This window comes from Salvelinus fontinalis, chromosome 24 (assembly GCF_029448725.1).
Source record: "Salvelinus fontinalis isolate EN_2023a chromosome 24, ASM2944872v1, whole genome shotgun sequence".
NCBI classification, from domain to species: Eukaryota; Metazoa; Chordata; class Actinopteri; order Salmoniformes; family Salmonidae; genus Salvelinus; species Salvelinus fontinalis.
In genome coordinates, this window is record NC_074688.1 from 14,419,723 (window position 1) to 14,438,574 (window position 18,852).

Consider the following 18,852-nt stretch of genomic DNA (forward strand, 5'->3'; position numbering starts at 1 on the left):
GAGATTAATATCATTATTCAATTCGCCATAATTGTATTAAGAAATTATGAAAGAATGGTCAATTAATCAGAGACTCTTTGATCCAGATTATGTTTCACGCAGTCACCAAATGGGCTGTATTATATACAGTAAAAACGTTTTTATTATCATGTGACTGTAGAAAAACTTCTAATCAGACTTGGCTTTATTGTTTGAGCCACACCTCCAAACATCAGTGTATAGAATGCAAATGCATAATACACTGATCAAAAAAATAAAGGGAACACTTAAACAACACAATGTAACTCCAAGTCAATCACACTTCTGTGAAATCAAACTGTCCACTTAGGAAGCAACACTGATTGACAATACATTTCACATGCTGTTGTGCAAATGGAATAGACAAAAGGTGGAAATTATAGGCAATTAGCAAGACACCCCCAAAAAAGGAGTGATTCTGCAGGTGGTGACCACAGACCACTTCTCAGTTCCTATGCTTCCTGGCTGATGTTTTGGTCACTTTTGAATGATGGCGGTGCTCTCACTCTAGTGGTAGCATGAGACGGAGTCTACAACCCACACAAGTGGCTCAGGTAGTGCAGTTCATCCAGGATGGCACATCAATGCGAGCTGTGGCAAAAGGTTTCCTGTGTCTGTCAGCAGTGTATAATATCATCTAAAATCAAATGAAATCAAATTTTATTTGTCACATACACATGGTTAGCAGATGTTAATGCGAGTGTAGCGAAATGCTTGTGCTTCTAGTTCCGACAATGCTGTAATAACCAACAAGTAATCTAACCTAACAATTCCACAACTACTACCTTACAAGTGTAAAGGGATAAAGAATATATACATAAAGATATATGAATGAGTGATGGTACAGAACGGCATAGGCAAGATGCAGTAGATGGTATAGAGTACAGTATATACATATGAGATGAGTAATGTAGGGTATGTAAACATAAAGTGGCATAGTTTAAAGTGGCTAGTGATACATGTATTACATAAAGATGGCAAGATGCAGTAGATGATATAGAGTACAGTATATACATATACATATGAGATGAGTAATGTAGGGTATGTAAACATTATATTAAGTGGCATGTTTAAAGTGGCTAGTGGTACATTTTTACATAATTTCCATCAATTCCAATTATTAAAAAGGCTGGAGTTGAGTCAGTATGTTGGCAGCGGCCACTAAATGTTAGTGGTGGCTGTTTAACAGTCTGATGGCCTTGAGATAGAAGCTGTTTTTCAGTCTCTCGGTCCCTGCTTTGATGCACCTGTACTGACCTCGCCTTCTGGGTGATAGCGGGGTGAACAGGCAGTGGCTTGGGTGGTTGTTGTCCTTGATGGTCTTTATGACCTTCCTGTGACATCGCGTGGTGTAGGTGTCCTGGAGGGCAGGTAGTTTGCCCCCGGTGATGCGTTGTGCAGACCTCACTACCCTCTGGAGAGCCTTACGGTTGTGGGCGGAGCAGTTGCCGTACCAGGCGGTGATACAGCCCGACAGGATGCTCTCGATTGTGCATCTGTAGAAGTTTGTGAGTGCTTTTGGTGACAAGCCGAATTTCTTCAGCCTCCTGAGGTTGAAGAGGCGCTGCTGCGCCTTCTTCACAACGCTGTCTGTGTGGGTGGACCAATTCAGTTTGTCCGTGATGTGTACGCCAAGGAACTTAAAACTTACTACCCTCTCCACTACTGTCCCGTCAATGTGGATAGGGGGGTGCTCCCTCTGCTGTTTCCTGAAGTCCACAATCATCTCCTTTGTTTTTTGACGTTGAGTGTGAGGTTATTTTCCTGACACCACACTCCGAGGGCCCTCACCTCCTCCCTGTAGGCCGTCTCGTCGTTGTTGGTAATCAAGCCTACCACTGTAGTGTCATCCGCAAACTTGATGATTGAGTTGGAGGCGTGCATGGCCACGCAGTCGTGGGTGAACAGGGAGTACAGGAGAGGGCTCAGAACGCACCCTTGTGGGGCCCCAGTGTTGAGGATCAGCGGGGTGAAGATGTTGTTACCTACCCTCACCACCTGGGGGCGGCCCATCAGGAAGTCCAGGACCCAGTTGCACAGGGCGGGGTCGAGACCCAGGGTCTCGAGCTTGATGACGAGTTTGGAGGGTACTATGGTGTTAAATGCTGAGCTGTAGTCGATGAACAGCATTCTCACATAGGTATTCCTCTTGTCCAGATGGGTTAGGGCAGTGTGCAGTGTGGTTGCGATTGCGTCGTCTGTGGACCTATTGGGTCGGTAAGCAAATTGGAGTGGGTCTAGTGTGTCCGGTAGGATGGAGGTGATATGGTCCTTGACTAGTCTCTCAAAGCACTTCATGATGACGGAAGTGAGTGCTACGGGGCGGTAGTCGTTTAGCTCAGTTACCTTAGCTTTCTTGGGAACAGGAACAATGGTTGCCCTCTTGAAGCATGTGGGAACAGCAGACTGGGATAAGGATTGATTGAATATGTCCGTAAACACACCAGCCAGCTGGTCTGCGCGTGCTCTGAGGACGCGGCTGGGAATGCCGTCTGGGCCTGCAGCCTTGCGAGGGTTAACACGTTTAAATGTTTTACTCACCTCGGCTGCAGTGAAGGAGAGCCCGCAGGTTTTGGTAGCGGGCCGTGTCAGTGGCACTGTATTGTCCTCAAAGCGAGCAAAAAAGTTATTAAGCCTGTCTGGGAGCAAGACATCCTGGTCCGCGACGGGGCTGGTTATCTTTTTGTAATCCGTGATTGACTGTAGACCCTGCCACATACCTCTTGTGTCTGAGCTGTTGAATTGCGACTCTATTTTGTCTCTGTACTGGGACTTAGCTAGTTTGATTGCCTTGCGGAGAGAATAGCTACACTGTTTGTATTCGGTCATGTTTCCGGTCACCTTGCCCTGGTTAAAAGCAGTGGTTCGCGCTTTCAGTTTCACGCGAATACTGCCTTCAATCCACGGTTTCTGGTTTGGGAATGTTTTAATCGTTGCTGTGGGTACGACATCGTCAATGCACTTTCTAATGAACTCGCTCACCGAATCAGCATATTCGTCAATGTTGTTGTTGGACGCAATGCGGAACATATTCCAATCCGCATGATCGAAGCAGTCTTGAAGCGTGGAATCAGATTGGTCAGACCAGCGTTGAACAGACCTGAGCGAGGGAGCTTGTTGTTTTAGTTTCTGTTTGTAGGCTGGAAGCAACAAAATGGAGTCGTGGTCAGCTTTTCCCGAAAGGAGGGCGGGGGAGGGCCTTATGGCACTTAGATGGCACTTAGTGTCCAAGACAAAAGAAATCGCTAACCCTTTCTAACCCCTGGAGGTAGTGGTAATTCACCCTCTTACAGGGAACATTTTATCACTTTCACATCAGTAAAGTACAAAAAAGATCATGTGATAAAGCTGCCCTTTGACTCCACCCAGACTCTCCTGACTGGGCACTGCAAACTTGGCACAGAGACTGGCAGATGTGCTGGACCTGAGGATGGCCAAACGAGAGGCTTTATCACAGGCATCAGGCCATAGGATTAGGAATTAGAATACTGGAATGGATATGGACCTTCTTATGACGGTCCAAATGTCAGCCATGTTGATTAGGGAGTTGGTCAACTAAGATTTGCCAGTGCTATGATAAGACATTGTGTAAAAGGCCTCCCGAATGGTGCAGCGGTCTAAGCCACTGCATCGCAGTGTTGGAGGCGTCACTACAGACCCGGGTTTGATCCCAGGCTGTGTCACACCTGGTCGTTATCGGGAGTCGCATAGGGCGGCGCACAATTGGGGCGGGGCATAATTGGCCCAGTTTTGTGAGGGTTTGGCTGGGGGGCATTACTTGGCTCATCCGGGCTCTAGCGACTCCTTATGTTGGGCAGGGCGCATGCAGGCTGACCACGGTCGTCGGTTGAATGATGTTTCCTCTGACACAGTGGTGTGGCTGGCTTCCAGGTTAAATCAAATCAAATTTTATTGGTCACATACACATGGTTAGCAGATGTTAACGCGAGTGTAGAGAAATGCTTGTGCTTCTAGTTCCGACCATGCAGTAATATCTAACAAGCTATCTAACAATTTCACAACATGTACCTTATACACACAAGTGTAAAGAAATGAATAAGAATCTGTACATATACAGTTGAAGTCGGAAGTTTACATACACTTTAGCCAAATACATTTAAACTCAGTTTTTCACAATTCCTGACATTTAATCTTAGTAAAAATTCACTGTTTTAGGTCAGTTAGGATCACCATTTTCTTTTAAGAATGTGAAATGTCAGAATAATAGTAGAGAGAATGATTTATTTCAGCTTTTATTTATTTTATCACATTCCTAGTGGGTCAGAAGTTTACATACACTCAATTAGTATTTGGTAGCATTGCCATTAAAATTGTTGAATTGGGTCAAATGTTTCGGGTAGCCTTCCACAAGCTTCCCACAATACGTTGGGGGAATTTTGGCCCATTTCTCCTGACAGTGCAGGTGTAACTGAATCACGTTGGTTGGCCTCCTTGCTCGCACGCGCTTTTTCAGTTCTGCCCAAAAATGTTCCATAGGATTAAGGTCAGGGCTTTGTGATGGCCACTCAAATACCTTGACTTTGTTGTCCTTACGCCATTTTGCCACAAATTTGGAAGTATGCTTGGGGTCATTGTCCATTTGGAAGACCCATTTGCGACCAAGCTTTAACTTCCTGACTGATGTCTTGAGATGTTGCTTCAATATATCCACATAATTGTCCTGCCTCATGATGCCATCCATTTTGTGAAGTGCACCAGTCCCTCCTGCAGCAAAGCACCCCCACAACATGATGCTGCCACGCCGGTGCTTCACCATTGGGATGGTGTTCTTCAGCTTGCAAGCCTCCCCCTTTTCCCTCCAAACATAACGATGGTCAATATGGCCAAACAGTTCTATTTCTCCAAAAAGTACGATCTTTGTCCCCATGTGCAGTTGCAAAATGTAGTCTGGCTATTTTATGGCAGTTTTGGAGCAGTGGCTTCTTCCTTGCTGAGCGGTCTTCAGGTTATGCCGATATAGTACTCGTTTTACTGTGGATATAGATACTTTTGTACTGTTTCCTCCAGCATCTTCACAAGGTCCTTTGCTGTTGTTCTGGGATTGATTTGCACTTTTCGCACCAAAGTACGTTCATGTCTAGGAGACAGAACGCGTCTCCTTCCTGAACGGTATGACGGCTGCGTGGTCCCATAGTGTTTATACTTGAGTGCAATTGTTTGTACAGATGAACGTGGTACCATCAGCCGTTTGGAAATTGCTCCCAAGGATGAACCAGACTTGTGGAGGTCTACACATTTTTTTCTGAGGTCTTGGCTGATTTCTTTTGATTTTCCCATGATGTCAAGCAAAGAGGCACTGAGTTTGAAGGTAGGCCTTGAAATACCTCCACAGGTACACCTCCAATTGACTCAAATGATGCCAATTAGCCTATCAGAAGCTTCTAAAGCCATTAAACAGCTTTGGAAATTCCAGAAAATGATTCAAAGGCACAGTCAACTTAGTGTATGTAAACTGCTGACCCACTGGAATTGTGATACAGTGAATTAGAAGTGAAATAATCCGTCTGCAAACAATTGTTGGAAAAATGACTTGTGTCATGCACAAAGCAGATGTCCTAACTGACTTGTTTGTTTGTGAACAAGAAATTTGTGGAGTGGTTGAAAAATGAGTTTTAATGACTCCAACATAAGCGTATGTAAGCTTCCGACTTCAACTGTAAATGCATGGATGAGCGATAGCTGTGCGGCATAGGCAAGATGCAGTAGATACATACTGCATAGAATACAGTATATACATATGAGATGAGTAATGTAGGTTATGTAAACATTATGTAAAGTGGCATTGTTTAAAGTGACTAGTGATACATTTATTACATCCAATTTTTTATTATTAAAGTGGCTAGAGATTTGAGTCAGTATGGTGGCAGCAGCCACTGTAACGATCTTCATTGGGAGAAAGAGAGGACCAAAGCGCAGCGTGGTAAGTGTTCATGATGAATATTTAATGGATCAAACTGAATACTGAAATACAAAACAATAAAGTGAACGAACGAAAACCGAAACACACAGACACAGAAAACAACCACCCACAAAACACAATAGAAAACAGGCTCCCTAAATATGGTTCCCAATCAGAGACAACGACTAACACCTGCCTCTGACTGAGAACCATATCAGGCCAAACGAAAAACCCAACAGCCCTGACCATACTAAAACAAAGAACTAAGGTTAGAATGTGACAGTACCCCCCCCCCCCCCCCCCCAATGTGCGGACTCCGGGCGCAAAACCTGAACCTATAGGGGAGGGTCTGGGTGGGCATCTGTCCGCGGTGGCGGCTCTGGCGCGGGACGTGGACCCCACTCCACCATAGTCTTAGTCCGCTTCAGTAGCGTCTTTAGAGCAGCGACCCTCGCCGCCGATCTTGGACTGGGAACCCTAATAAAGAGCCCCACTGGACTAAAGAGCGCCTCTGGATTGAGGGGCAGCTCCGGATTGAGTGGCGGCTCCGGACTGAGGGGCGGCTCGGACTGAAGGGCGGCTCTGGCAGCTCCTGACTGACGGGCGGCTCTGGCAGCTCCTGACTGACGGGTGGCTCTCGCAGCTCCTGACAGACGTGCGGCTCTGGCAGCTCAGGACAGACGGGCGGCTCTGGCAGCTCAGGACAGACGGGCGGCTCTGGCAGCTCAGGACAGACGGGCGGCTCTGGCAGCTCAGGACAGGCGGGTGGCTCAGACCTGCCGAGGCGCACTGTAGGCCTGGTGCGTGGTGCCGGAACTGGTGGTACCGGGCTGGGGACACGCACCTCTGGGCAAGTGCGGGGAGCTTAGGGTCGTTGTCCTTAGGGTTGTATGTGCTTAGGGTCGTTGTCCTGTTGGAAGGTGAACCTTCGCCCAGTCTGAGGTCCTGAGCAGGTTTTCAGGAAGGATCTCTCTGTACTTTGCTCTGTTCATCTTTCCCTCGATTCTGACTAGACTCCCAGTCCCTGACGCTGAAAAACATCCCCACAACATGATGCTGCCACCACCATGCTTCACCGTAGGGATGGTGCCAGGTTTCCTCCAGGCGCGACACTTGGCATTCAGGCCAAAGAGTTCAATCTTGGTTTTATCAGACCAGAGAATCTTGTTTCTCATTGTCTGAGAACCTTTAGGTGCCTTTTGTCAAACTCCAAGCGGGCTGTCATGTGTCTTTTACTGAGGAGTGGCTTCTGTCTGGACACTCTACCATAAAGGCCTGATTGGTGGAGTGCTGCAGAGATGTTTGTCCTTCTGGACGGTTCTCCCAGCTCCACAGAGGAACTCTGGAGCTCTATCAGAGTGACCAACGGGTTCTTGGTCACCTCCTTAACCAAGGCCTTTCTCCCCCAATTGCTCAGTTTGGCCCGGGCCGCCAGCTCTGGGACGAGTCTTGGTGGTTCCAAACGTCTTCCATTTAAGAATGATGGAGGCCACTGTGTTCTTGGGGACCTTCAATGTTGCAAACATTTTCTGGTATCCTTCCCCAGATCTGTGCCTCATCACAATCCTGTCTCAGAGCTCTACGGACAATTTATTCGACCTCATGGATTGGTTTTTGCTCTGACATGCACTGTCAACTGTGGGACCTTATATAGACAGGTGTGTGCCTTTCCAAATGTCCAATCAATTGAATTTACCACAGGTGGACTCCAATCACTTTATAGAAACATCTCAAGGATGATCAATGGAAACAGGAGGCACTTGGTCTCAATTTCAAGTCTCATAGCAAAGGGTCTGAAAACTTATGTAAGTAAGGTATTTCGGTTTTAATTGTTTTATACATTTGCAAACAAATCTAAAAAATAGTTTTTGCTTAGTCATTATCGGGTATTGAGTTTAGATTGATGAGGAACATTTGTATTTCATCCATTTTAAAATAAAGCTGTAACGAAACAAAATGTGCAAAAAGTCAAGAGGTCTGAATGCTTTCCGAATGCACTGTGGACACTACTTTAAATTCGTGGATTCGGCTATTTCAGCCACACCCGTTGCTGACAGGTGTATATAATTGAGCACACAGCCATGCACGCTTCATAGACAAGCATTGGCAGTAGAATGGCCTTATTAAAGAGCTCAGTGACTTTCAATGTGGAACCGTCATAGGATGCCACCTTTCCAACAAGTCAATTCATCAAATTTATGCCCTGCTACAGCTTCCCCGGTCAAGTGTCAGGGTTGATATTGTGAAGTGGAAACATCTAGGAGCAACCACGGCTCAGCCGCGAAGTGGTGGGTCACACATGCTCACAGAGCGGGACCACTGAGTGCTGAAGCGCGTATGTCTTCGGGTTGCAACACTCACTACTGAGTTCAAAACGGTCTCCGGAAGCAACGTCAGCACAAGAACTGTTCGTCGGGAGCTTCATGAAATGGGTTTCCAAGGCCGAGCAGCCGCACACAAGCCTAAGATCACCATGCGCAATGCCAAGCGTCAGTTGGAGTGGTGTAAAGCTCGCCGCCATTGGACTAGAGCAGTGGAAATGTGTTCCCTGGAATTATGAATCACGCTCATCATCTGGCAGTCCGACGGATGAATCTGGGTTAGGCCGATACCGAGAGCTCAACCTGCCCTAATGCATAGTGCCAACTGTAAAGTTTGCAGGAGGAGGAATAATAGTCTGTGGCTGTTTTCATGGTTCGGGCTAGGCCCTTTAGTTCCAGTGAAGGGAAATCTTAAAGCTACAGCATACAATGTGCTTCCAACTTTGAGGCAATAGTTTGGAGAAGGCCCTTTCCTGTTTCAGCATGACAGTGCCCCGTGCACAAAGTGAGGTCCGTACAGAAATTGTTTGTCGAAATCAATGAAGAAGAACTTGACTGGCCTGCACAGTGTCCTGACCTCAACCCCATCAAACATCTTTGGGATGAATTGGAATGCTGAATGCGAGCCAGGCCTAATCGCCCAACATCAGTGCCCGACCTCACTAATGCTCATGGCTGAATGGAAGCAAGTCCCCGCAGCAATGTTTCAACATCTGGTGGAAAGCCTTCCCAGAAGAGTGGAGGCTGTTATAGCAGCAAAGGGGGGACCAACTCTATATTAATGCCCATGCTTTTGGAATGAGATGTTCGACGAGCAGGTGTCCACATACCTTTGGTCATGTAGTGTATTGTAGAGGCTATTTAAACAAATAATGTGTATAAAACCCATTTAAACTGTATTTATAATTGTATGACTATTTTAGGTTGACTAAAACTCCATTACACAATTTCTGATGCATCACATCGTACTTTTATTTTCCTACATAAGAAAAAGCAGGAAATGAATCACCACCTCCCATTCATTCCAATCAGACTGATTTTGAATTTCCCAATGACAAGATGGCCAGCATTTTTGCCCCATTACGGAAATTTGAGGGTTTCTGACATATCCTATTTAATTACTAGAGGGGCTCTCTATGTATCTAGCAGAGCAGAGTGGGAGAGAGAGAGGGCCTCGACTCCAACCCAGGACCCAGGCAGCCATGAGTGGAGCAGGTTTGTGAACCAGCTCACATGTGACCTAGGCCAGCAGTGCTTCAAGTGTAACGGATGTGAAATGGCTAGCTAGTTAGCGGGTACGCGCTAGTAGCGTTTCAATCAGTTACGTCACTTGCTCTGAAACCTAGATGTAGTGTTGCCCCTTGCTCTGCAAGGGCCGTGGCTTTTGTGGAGCGATGGGTAACGACGCTTCGTGGGTGTCAGTTGTTGATGTGTGCAGAGGGTCCCTGGTTCGCGCCCGTGTCGGGGCGAGGGGGCGGTTTAAAGTTATACTGTTACACAAGCACAACCATCCTCTCGCCCTGCAGACTGCTCCCTCTCCATTTCTGACCCGTTTTCACCTCAACCCCCTGGCTCTCAGCAAAATAGTTGCTATTCAGATCTTGTATTGCATTATTTCCATGACCAGGGGGGCGAGAGTAGAATACCGTTCCCTCAGACGCATCTCACAATAAATATTTATGAACACATTTGAATAATGTGCTTTTGTAATTACAAAATGTGGATCTGTGCAAAAAAAAGTCTCCAAAGAAGAGAATGGCATCTTGCTCAGGAAAGGGAAATCTTCAGACGTGAATTTGATTCATTCGGGGTCATGCATGGTTAAGTGGCTTGGAAACCAGGTGGATGCTCATGAGCAAAGCCCAGCACACCTGGGTTACTATTTTTGAAGAGAGAATATATCCAACCTATCAATGATTCTACAGCTGCACTAAAAAAAATCACGTGTCATATCTAAGGTATAGATCCAGATGGGACCTAGTTTGGGTACTCCACGAGATACAGTATTACTTTTGTTTTCTCTTTAAAGGAGAATGTGCATTTATGGGACAGCCGGACACATAGGACATTTCCACTTCATGTGCAAAAGTCATATCGGGACACATGGTACATTTTGGAGTGACGCATGCTGCATTTCCCAGGGTGTAACACATTGCATTGTGCAAAAAGTGGCACATTACAATGTGCAACACATGGCCCAATCTGGAAAGACACAGTGAGAGGGCCAGGGGGATGACTGGAGTGGAAGAAGGAGAATATCATATCATGGGGGTGAGGAGGTGATTTAGGAGATACTTGATAGGGCTGGGAATTGACAGGCACCTCATGATAAGATATTATCACAATACTTAGGTGCTGTATTGTGATATGTATTGTGATTCTCAATATTCTGTATGTGTTGCGATTCGATACTGTGATTTTATTGTCATTCAATGTTCCTAACATATTGTTCACCTTATGTCTGCTGCAGAGGGATAAGAGAAATTTTGAGTTTTGATAATGGAAATAAAAGTTAGACAAGTTGCGTTCAACTATCAACTGATTTGAGCCAGTGTTTGCATGGAATGTTGGTGTTTTGGCAGTTAATTAGAAAAAATATTGGAATCATTCCTCTAAAACTGTTAACTAACAAGCTAACACAGATAAATTATTCACATTCATTGTTTGACACAATATCTTATCACAGCACTGGCAAAACATGGTTGACCAACTTCCTGGCCAGCTTTTTCTATTCTAGTATTCTAATACCTAATTCTATGCTCCAGCCAATACCAATCTCAGTCTACAGAGCTTTTTCCATTCTAGTATTCTAATTCCTAATTCTATGCTCCAGCCTATACTAATATCAGTGTACAGAACACTATTTGCTAGGTCTGGATGACATGTGCTCCACTAGCTGATGGCTGAAGGTCTTATGTTTCCTGGAAAAAAAGAAAACCAGACCATTAGTTAAGAACTACTGCAAGATCGGCTGGTAGTGCTTTCAACTGAATCATGATTGTCAAATACCGTTCAGAAATATGGCTATTCAGAGTATTAGAAACGGTGGATATCACAGTTCAGTTTATTAGGTACACCCTTCTAGTACCGGGTGGGACCCCCCGTTTCCTACAGAACAGGCAGATTTTTTCCGGGGCATGGATTCTACAAGTCGGAAATGTTCCAAAGTGATGTTGGTCAATGCTGACGTGATGGCATCACACAGTTGCTGCGGATTGGACAGCAGTACACCACCACCACCACCAACGTGTACCGTTGACTACAGGCAGGGTGGGTCCATGGATTCATGGTGCTTATGCCAAATCCTGACTCTGCCATCAGCATTCTGCCATCAGCATGATGGCAAAAGGAACCGTGATTTGTTTGACCAGGCAATGTCCAGTGCCCACTGGAGCCAGTTCCAAGATGCCGTTCTACACTCCACTGTTGTACTGCGCCGTCATTTGTCTGTGGTCCTCCTGTTAGCTTGCATGATTCTTGCCATTCTCCTTCGACATCTCTCATCAACGAGCTGTTTTCGCCCACAGGACTACTGCGGACTGTATGTTTTTTGTTTGTCGCACAATTCTCGGGAAACCGTAGAGACTGTCGTGAGTGAAAAGCCTAGGAGGGCGTCCATTTCTTAGATACTTGATCCGGGGTGCATGGCTCCGACGATCATACCACGCTCAAAGCTGTGTAGATCACTCGTTTTGCCCATTTTAACGTTCAATCTAACAATAACTTAATGCCTAGATGCCTTTCTTCCTGCTTTATATAGCAAGCCATGGCCCACGTGACTCACTGTCTGAAGGAGTAATTCATTTTCATGAACAGTACCTAATAAACTGGCCGGTGAGTGTGTATTGAAGATGCAATTGTAGTACCAGTCAAAAGTTTGGACACACCTACTCATTCAAGGGTTTTAATAAATATTTTACTATTTTATAGTAAAACCACATGGGATTTCCGCAAAGGCGGGACTTCCGTCAGTACTTGGGGTTGTACTGAATGAGTTTTGCAAAAGCAAATTTTACTGATAAATCAATGTCAATGATAAATCAAACCTGTATAGGCTATTTGAGAATCAAACTTTAATTAACCTGACAGCCTTGTTGATCGAGGCTAATATGGAAAATGTTTAATTGTCTCATTTGTAGAAACCAATCACTTTGAATATTATCTGAAAGATCCACCTCAAAAGATTTGTTAGGCAATTTTAACTTATTAGTTAAATTGAATTAGACCCATATCCAATCAGTGTAGATTGGTTGGATAAGATAGTGTACCTCGTTTCAATAGACGTGAGCATACGGTTGATGTCACAGAACAAACTATTATTATTTATTTTTTAATATTACTGCCGATTCTTCACCACCAGCGGTCACTGATCGCAGAAAGCTGTACCCAAACGGGAGTCCAAAGGAGGCGGAACTTCCGTTTTCCCCAGCACAGGGTGTCACCCTGTGAACAATGGAAAAAATGTCTGCTTTCTCTTTGTTAGCTGTATCTCATGCACAGCATCTCATGCACAGCATCTCATGCACAGCATCTCATGCACAGAGAGTGTCAATCTTTGAATATCCTCCACCATGCAGTTATCTTCAACAGACATCTCACCATTTACTTCATCAAGTTTTCATTTTTTCCCCCTAATTCTTCCATAGCTGATTTCTGGTTTAGTTGTATGGTGTGTAGTCTTTATGAAACAAGTCCCATTTTTATTCCGCTAGCATTGTAAACACGGTAACTCTTATAGACTTACAAGGAGCTATTTGAAAATAATCAATATTAACATTGGTGGGGTTCAAAGGCCTCTCTTTCTCTTGGCTGATTAGCAATAGCTTGTGAAAATGAAACCACCGGGACTGTTCAGTTGGACCTACATAGGGTGAAGTCAATGGCCCATATAATGGTGCTTGTAAAAGACTGACAGTAATGGTGTTTTTTCCAAACTAGCTGGCGTCCCTATGAGTACTCTGTACTGTGAATCATTGCTACCTAACTACAAATTACCACAGAAATCACCCTGTGTGCAAGCTATCAAACATTAGTCAAGGAAAAAGATCTTGATCATGAGGGGTGAACATTGTGTCCATAAAATACATGATTTCTCATTGCATGTTTTTCTATTTCTCAGGTCGGTAGGTGTTTCAGAATATGGCTGAAATAGGCAAGAAATAGTGTAACAGGGAAGAAGTAGCACCCAAATTGTTCTCATGGTTCTGGGGGGGGCAGGTGTGGTGAGAACATGGTTGTAGTTGAATCCCCACTAGGATGAACACAGTCTAATCTACAGTGTTGGAGAAACATTCTCTCTACCTCCTATATAAAGGGAGCTCAATCTGTTTCTACTCATCACTCCGGGCTGAAAACAATAATTTGAAAAATAACTGAAGGAAAAAGTAGGAATGCACTTTCAACAGGTGTTTTTCTAAGACAATAGCCTTTCATAGCAAGTGAAAAATGTATCAAGTGAAAAAAAAGTGTTAAATAGTCATTGGTAATGAGTAGCCTGTAAATGAGGTTTTAGCCTTATAAAGTTAATAAAACAAGAGCTAAGCAAATAGTAGCAGAGATAGTGTGGTGGTTTGCCTTACTACAAGTGATAGATAATTCAGGGCACGTGCCTCAACCAGACGTTAGATTTGAATTCTGAAAAACAATCCATCTATCACTGCCTGGAACCAAATACATCGCCAGAGGGACTTTTCAAAAGCAGGCGTAATTCAAATCAAATCAAATTTTATTGATTGCATACACATATTTAGTAGATGTTATTGTGGGTGTGGCTAAATAAATGTTGGTGTTCCTAGCTCCAACAGTACAGTAATATCTAACAAACACAACAATAGAAAATCATCTAAAAAGTAAAAGAATGGAATTAACGTGCTTCTACACCTGCATTACTAGCTGTTTGGGGTTTTAGGCTGGGTTTCTGTACAGCACTTCGAGATATTAGCTGATGTACGAAGGGCTATATAAAATAAAATTGATTGATTGATTGAATTAAGAAAAATATAAATATTAGGACGAGCAATGTCGGAGTCCGGGGTGTGTGTATGTGTACATATACTATGTGTATTTAAACATTACTAGTCAAAAGTTTGGACACACTTACTCATTCAAGGGTTTTTCTTTATATTTACTATTTTCTACATTGTAAAGTAATAGCGAAGACATCAACACTGTGGAATGATGTAGTAACCAAAAAAGTGTTGAACAAATCAAAATATATTTGAGATTCTTCAAAGTAGCCACCGTTTGCCTTGATGACAGCTTTGCACACAAGCTCAGTCCGATGATGCTGTGACACATCGCCCCAGACCATGACGGACCCCCCACCTACAAATCCATCCCGCTCCAGAGAACAGGCCTCGGTGTAACGCTCATTGCTTCGATGATAAACGTGAATCCGACCACCACCCCTGGTGAGACAAAACCGTGACTCGTCAGTGAAGAGCACTTTTTGCCAGTCCGGTCTGGTCCAGCGACGGTGGGTTTGTGCCCATAGGTGACGTTATTGCCGGTGATGTCTGGTGAGGACCTGCCTTACAACAGGCCTACAAGGCCTCAGTCCAGCCTCTCTCAGTCTATTGCGGACAGTTTGAGCACTGATGGAGGGATTGTGCATTCCTGGTGTAACTTGGGCAGTTGTTGTTGCCATTCTGTACCTGTCCCGCAGGTGTGATGTTTGGATGTACCGATCCCGTGCAGGTGTTGTTACACATGGTCTGTTACTGCGAGGACGATCCTGTCTCCCTGTAGCGCGTTCTGTCTCACTGTAGCGCATCCTGTCTTAGGCATCTCACAGCACGGACATTGCATTGCAATTTATTGCCCTGGTTACATCTGCAGTCCTCATGCCTCCTTGCAGCATGCCTAAGGCACATTCACGCAGATGAGCAAGGACCCTGGGCATCTTTCTTTTGGTGTTTTTCAGAGTCAGCAGAAAAACCTCTTTAGTGTCCTAAGTTTTCATAACTGTGACCTTAATTGCCTACCGTCTGTAAGATGTTAGTCTCTTAACAATCGTTCCACAGGTGCATGTTCATTAATTGTTTATTGAACAAGCATGGGAAACAGTCTTTAAACCCTTTACAATGAAGATCTGGGAAGTTATTTGCAATTTTCTGAATTCATTAGACTTAGAGAATCCTGTTTCTCATGGTCTGAGAGTTCTTTAGGTGCATTTTGGCAAACTCCAAGCGAGCTGCCATGTGCCTTTTACTGAGGAGTGGTCCGTCTGGCTGCTCTACCATAAAGGCCTGATTGGTGGAGTGCTGCAGAGATGGTTGTCCTTCTGGAAGGTTCTTCCATCTCCACAGAGGACCTCTGGAGCTCTGTCACCCTTTGATTCCCCTCCTGACCCGTTTACCCTGTCTCAACCCAGCTCACTCCAACCTCAGCCTCCAAGTCTGGTTTCCTACAACTCATCCGAGCTTCCCTGGATCTGCACTTTATCTCTCCCTGTGTTACAATAAATACCTTGGTTCATTCATCCCTGTTTCCTGGTCTGAGTCTGCTCTTGCGTTCCCCTGTGCTGCTCCGCCTAACAGAAGCCTCGGTTGCGGATAGAAACATGGCTTTATTTGGGTCACCAGATAAAAAAATGAAAAAATACTAGTTTCCCCTTTTCAGTTCATACGGTAGTAGGCACCCCTCTTCGATGAAGACTTCTTAGATGGTTGGCATACTATATCTCTACTGGGGTCTTTCATGTGATACCACGGAGTATCCAAAAAACATCAGTGCCACCAAAATGAATTCTGTGGGAAGAAAATATCTGACTGTTTGGAGAAACATTTATTCATGGGGAAAGGAACATTTTTTTGTGACAGGGAGAGTGGGGGGAATCTTTGTAGTTACTGAGAATTTTAGTAGTTTCTGAATCTGGCACAGATTATTGCTATGATAACTTGCTTGTCTTTGCTGTTGCCATAGGCTCGGGTGAATTACGACAGGGCTTGTAGGTTATTTGGGTAATGTACTTTCTAAGTAAGATAATTCTAAAGTTGTTTGTTATCCCTCAATACACACAAGGCTTATCAGACTGTTTTATGAATGACAAGTGGTCTCATCTTGGTGTACTCTACAGCTTTATTTAATCTCACTCTAACGATATGGCACCCCAGGGCTCGGTTGGATTAAATATATTTTGACGTACACAATGAGCATTTACTGTCCAATTCCACTGGGGAATAACTCTCTGGATTTCATCTTCAGACACTAAAACAGCATGTAATTACACACATAATGACAATAATAAGTTCAGATGTTGCTGCTGGTGATGAAAGTATGAAAGTGGGTGCATGGTGATCACGATGGTAGATCTAGAGTAATCCCACATAGCTCCTGCAATGCTTTAGCTGCACACCCAGGGGAGGAGATGGGTAATTAGAGAATAGGGCATTGTAAATACGTGAGGATTACCAGCGGTATGACACAGTATGCTCTCTTCATTGTAAAGCCCCAAGCCTAGTGTAATGAGGTCTTAAACAAACCTTGTGGTTATTCTCTAATCCTGACGTGTTGTCAGGGTAATAGTATAATGGGCCATTTACACGTACAAATCGCTCATTAACCCAGTATAAAAAATGAGGCTTAGGGAGAGGTTTGTTCTGTCAAAGGGGTGGGGTCTATCAAGATGTGGCGCAAAATGATTTTTTCTTCTTTTGTCTTGTTCTTTTTAGAGTTTTGAATATAATGGCACGCTTACCATCTGTTTTGAAAAATGATCCGTGTTCTATGTGTTTGACATGGTTGTTGGTTGTCATTTGTGATATTCTGGTAGCAACCGTTCATGAAATAAAGCCGAGTGCCTTTGTGGAATCCGCTTATGTTGGTTTGACACTTGAGCAGACATATTTCAAGTAATCTTTGATGTAATGTCTTTTTTATTATGTTTGTGAACCCGTGTGTGCCACCTCTTTAGATTTAAATCGGTGTGTGCCCAAAAAAATCCCATATCAATCAGTGTCTGTGTGGGGGTCTGCAGCTTAGGGACCCTGGCATTGTGAATGTATATTAAATGCAAGTTTAGAGAATGAACCGGAACATGGTTTAGGTTATTGTCTTTCACAAGCCGAGGGGAGATTCTCAGCAGTCAGGGCACATAAAAGCCTTATTTCTCTTCTGCATTAGTTGTCATTTTCCATTTGGCTTTCACCTTGTAAGCCTGACGTCTTTTTTCCAGTCTGAAGAGTGTTTCTTCTAAATTGGTGTTCTGAGGGTCTGCTCTTGAATATAAATTCTTAGGGTCCTTTTATTCTCCCTCTTTCTCTCTTTTTCTGAAGGTAGCCATTTCCTCTCATTAAAATCAATTAATCTGGAGAAATCAGTTGGGGTGCTTTCCTGTTGTTCAAATGGATGATTTATTCCATTATTTCCACAATTACATTAGCAGTTATGAATCATGTATTAATTATACGCACTGTGTGTGTGTGTGTGTGTGTGTGTGTGTTTGTGTACTCTGGTGAATGCTTGACCTTCAGTGTTTTTGTTTGTCAAATATATTTACTGTGAGCCTATTCTGCCACGGCACTTTTCATACGTCACCCTGTTTTCTAGTTGGGGCTGGGATTGTAATAATCCAAATCACATCACACAAAGGCACATTCTGTGGAGAACACACGAGGAGACAGGATATTGCAGCACCTCAGTTAAATAATAGATACGGTACATTGAGTCATTGAGGCCTCATCTTATGTGGATCTCTGGTTGCTCGTTTGCACTGAGTGATACATGAAGCAAATAGAAGCGTTAAACTGAAACGCTGTGTCTATATCCATGATGGCGGGATATCAGAAAATGACATGTAAAAAGAACAAATACAAAGTGAATTGAGAAGTACCCTTCCATGAAGACATCAACGTGTTCTGACCAAAAGTTTGTAACCAAATTACTGTTGTGAATGTTACAGGAATGGTGCATTGTTGTTAAATTGAGGCAGAAGACATTAGACTACTGTCTTGTCAGTTGCGTTAGTGTATAAACCCTCCCGGGCTCTAAGGAGTCCCCTGGGGAAAGCACAGATACTGCCTCTGAGCAGTGAGTTGGAGATAAACCTACACTGTGGGTCTCACAAATGGATTCGGCAACTATTTTTCAAGAACCAAGGGCAGCAATGGTTACTAATACGTTTGAACTAACATTGATTACTTTGGTTTTGCGAGTGACAGAAGATTTAACAAGGAAAACCTATTTGCTGCGGAAAACCCTCACCAGGCAAACAAACACATGGTATGTGTACATTTACAATTAGATTGTCATATTTTTCTCCTTGTTTGGTTGTGGAAAAAACTAAAGCCTATACAGTATACAGGCCTACACTATCGCTCAACTACAATTACAATTAAATGACCTCTGTCCTGCTATCTCCTCTGCTATTGTTATCGGTAACTATTATTATAATTATCCCTTTCCAGTAACACGGAGGAGTTTGTGTTTCTAAGAGCATTTGACAGCATCTAGTTTGGCCCAAATGTGTGATACTGAAACATTGAAGGATATGCACTCCACATTCTGTTGCAATTATTACTTTATTCCAATATACGCGAGTGAAGATCTGGTGGGCCTCAACAAAATCAACGATATTGAATCCTGAAAGGATGT